The 3809-nt window shown below is 36.4% G+C and overlaps 1 protein-coding gene across 1 annotated transcript in view; it reads right to left on the bottom strand.

Annotated features, from left to right (window-relative positions):
• LOC118735727 (serine/threonine-protein kinase rio2) overlaps positions 1-3809 on the bottom strand; it is a gene marked incomplete in the record, with an annotated part of 254041 nt that overhangs the window by 207772 nt on the left and 42460 nt on the right.

Below are 3809 nucleotides of genomic sequence, written 5' to 3'. Positions count from 1 at the left end.
AGCCTTGTGCACAAAAATTGCTTGCCTCAAGGTAGACACCAAATCAATAAATCGCCTCATGTAAATGCATCTTTATTAAAGATTCTTTAAAGATGTTAATAAATTTAGTGTTCTTTTTATACCATCTTGAATTTTTGTTGAGAGTGTATCTGCGAGCCAACAATCGAAATAGAGAAAGAGAATTTAAAAAGGGAAATGCTGGATTTTGCATTAAGGCCCGTCTACATACAACTTTGGCGTTGCGTTGGCGTCGCTTCGACAGCTGACTATGAATACACGAATTCAAATGCAGTTGTCCACATAGCCGAAATTTGGCAAAGCTAACGCCAACACAAAGCCGAAAGATGGCCAACGCTCAACCCTTCCCGTGCGTCGTTCGTCAGCTGTTGCAAATAATTAAAATTATGGGAAATATTTTTCCTTTTTAGACAAATGCGGGCAGAAAATATCGTTTTTAATGCAATTATTATATGTATGTTGATTTAGCGGCCAAAGCACTGGCATTACCCGCGCTGCTGTCGAAGCAACTCCAACGCCAACGCAATGCCAAAGTGGTATGTGGACGGGCCTTTAATAGTACGATTGCATGTACTTAGACAAACAAACCAAAAATACTTATCTGTGTACATAGTAGACGCGCGCTGGTAAAGTGTCGTAGACAAATTGAGATTGAAAATGAAATGGGGACCCATCCGAACATGAAATGACAGAAGTGTAAAATGCCTGTGACTGTGGCTTAGGTTTATTCGTTTACATAACCTGTTGTGAAATAAAGGTAGAGTACTTAGTAAACATTTGCGTCTACCGGTTGAAGATAAATAGATTTCTCGTGAGCAATGATAAATCGAACACAATGTTTCTGTTACACTTCTCTCAAAGGATTACAGTCTATCGGCATACAATGTTTCAAGCATTTTTTATTCATATAGCATCTAGTATGCCATGGAAAATGGCATATGCCACAGGAAAATTTTGCAATCTCTTTTTCGAAGGCACCGTTCGCTCGATTTCAATGAAACATACATATACCGATTTAAAGGTAGTCCCGATACATAGGGGGCGTGGCATCTGACATATAGAATAAAATCTGAAAACCACTATATCTCTAAAACTAATTATGCTGGGGAACGAAAGTGGGGGTGGCACTTCACATACAAACTGAAATTCTCATACCGCTTTTCTCTGGAACCGCTTATGCTAACGTCCTGAAATTGGACACAGAAGCGTATGCTGAGAAAAAATTGGATGGAAATGTCCGCATTTGCGTTCAACCTTACTAAAGCGCACCGTGCGTACCAGTGCCCAAAATTTTTGAGAAAAATGATTAAAGGCTTAAAATTTAGAATAATCGAGTATGTAGATGTGCTCCAGCGTTCATTGTAGATGACATACTGAAAAACTAGCAATATTCGTTCACCAAGTTCGCAGAAATTTCAAACATTCTGACACGACCCATCATTGAGCTTCCTAATAGTGTAACGTAGCCAGCGCACATTCGAATGCCTCTAACTTTGATACCAAATCCTTTCTTTTACGGAAACATATATTTGACCATTCCTTATTAGGTCACATAAAAAACCCACATGGTTTTCTGTTGTTTAATGGACAGTTGATTCATACTGTAAAGAAATTCGTACCAGTGTAACGTTGCCAGTCAAATAGTCGACCATATGTATGTATGTATTTTTTTGTTTTATTCACATCGATTTAGTAGGTACATACTAAAGGTCTGCAAATATACCAGCAGAAATACTCTTCACATGTGTACATGAGTAAATGGAACATAAATTTTAGAGTACTAAAAAAGATAGGAAGAAAAAAAGAGAACATCATAAATTTGAATAACTGAGCAATGTTACTCAACAGTGCTCTGCTACATAAAACACTGTTTCGCTTTTCCAAAAGACTTGAATATGTTGATTGAATTCAGCAGTATTTGAAAACTTCATAGGAAGTATACGAATACTTATGAAGTTTTTTCTTTCAAAATGTTATCATTTAACATAATGTTAAGAAAATTCATAAATTTTATTTTCATTGTCGAATTTGATTCGTTGAAGAAAGGGGGCTTATTTTATTGTTTCGCGCAATTAGGGTTTAGCTAACATTTTACATTGTGTATTATTTGAACCCTCGTTCGTGTGATCCGCAGAAAATTTATCTTAAAGAAGTTAGTAAAATATAAAAGAAACATGTTTTAATTATAAACAAATATTGATAAAAATTACACAGGTTTACAAAAAAAAGTGTATGCATATTAAACCAAACCTATATATCCCTATGTTATTCGACAGGCTGAATGCGAATCCGAGGTCCGTTAGCCTCTATCACGTCAGGTTCGTGGTCAGTTGAACGTCAAGCAGGGAAAAATGCATTGAATAAACCTGAAAATTCATATATGTGGGGTTTTAGAACCCGAATCAGAGGTCCGTTAACCTCCATAGTGTCAGGTTCGAGGTCAGTTGAGGGTCAAATAGGACAAAAAGTTTATTCAATTAAAATAATGTTTTTTTGTTTTAGTTGTCGCTGAATCCGAATATGGGGGTCCCTTGATTCCTCAAGGTCATCTATACGAATTTATTGAACTTCCAGGTTTATTCAATGAATTTTTCCCTACTTGGCCTTCAACTGACCACAAATTGACGTGGTGGGGGCTAACGGGTTTCGCATTCAGCGTGTCAAATAACATAGAGATATATATAGGTTTGGTTTAATATGCATACACTTTTTTTCTAAACCTGTGTTATTAAGCTATCACCATTAAATTTAGCATCAGCAATGGAAACTGAAAGCCAACCATCCAAAATCCCACCAATGCGCAAATTAAAACAAAAATTTCAAACGGAGAATATAAATTGGTACAAAGGCAAGGTAGAAGCAGGGTGTGGGAGTTTTACGCAGGAATTCAAAATGAAGACGGACAAGAAATCGACAATATTGTGGCATGTAAAAGGTGTAACAGCGTTCTAAAACTCAACGACAAAAGCACGTCAAATTTGTTGAAGCACAAATGCTATCTCATTTCTAGTAGTAGTAGTAGATAACGAGTCCAAAAAAAATGTGCACGCGTTGTAACACAGTGGGCAATTGAGAACTGCAGATCTTTTAAAATTATATCTGATATGTACATCGCAATTTGGTTATGATCGGTGAAGCAGTTTGGTAAAAAATAACGTTTCTTCTTTAACAGGTCATCCGCAGATAACCCATATGGAATGCTTATTCATCCCATATTTTAAAACGCTCCTTCGAGGTGTTGCTGTGGGAGTCCCTTTGGTCTCTCGCTCGGCATTGGGCTAGCTGGGTATTAGCCTTGATAATTCCCTACATTGTTTTTCCATGTCTGTTAACATTATGTAGTATTTATTAAACGAAAACTTCCAAAAATACTCAAAAAATACTTGTGAAGGAACATATTTTTTGTGGAAGTTTAACACCATAGTACTGCTTGTTTATGTTTTTCTTTTTTTCGGAACATATTTTGTTTGAGTACTTTTTTCATGTATACAGTGCTCAAAATTTTCACTTCTCTTCCTTCCATGCCCTCTTTGTTAAAGTATGAGTAGTTTACATATTTGAAAAAACTTCACAGTGAAGCAAACTGAATTCCGATGCAGACCTTTAGTACATACATATTATTCATTTCTGCAAAAAAACTTGCTTTACCCCCACTTTATTGGGGAACATCGAGTAGTCCTTTCCTATCGAAGTACGGTAAAAGACGCTTGATATTCTCCTGCACTCTCTTATTGGTATATAAGATAGCTCTAAAATTAGACGCACTTTCATCGTCACCCACAAGATTTTTT

This window comes from Rhagoletis pomonella, unplaced genomic scaffold (genome assembly GCF_013731165.1).
Source record: "Rhagoletis pomonella isolate Grant_MI unplaced genomic scaffold, Rhpom_1.0 Rhpom_scaffold_00001, whole genome shotgun sequence".
In the NCBI taxonomy this organism is placed as follows: Eukaryota; Metazoa; Arthropoda; class Insecta; order Diptera; family Tephritidae; genus Rhagoletis; species Rhagoletis pomonella.
Note: the sequence above shows the minus strand (reverse complement) of the source record. Positions and strands in the feature narration are given on the sequence as shown.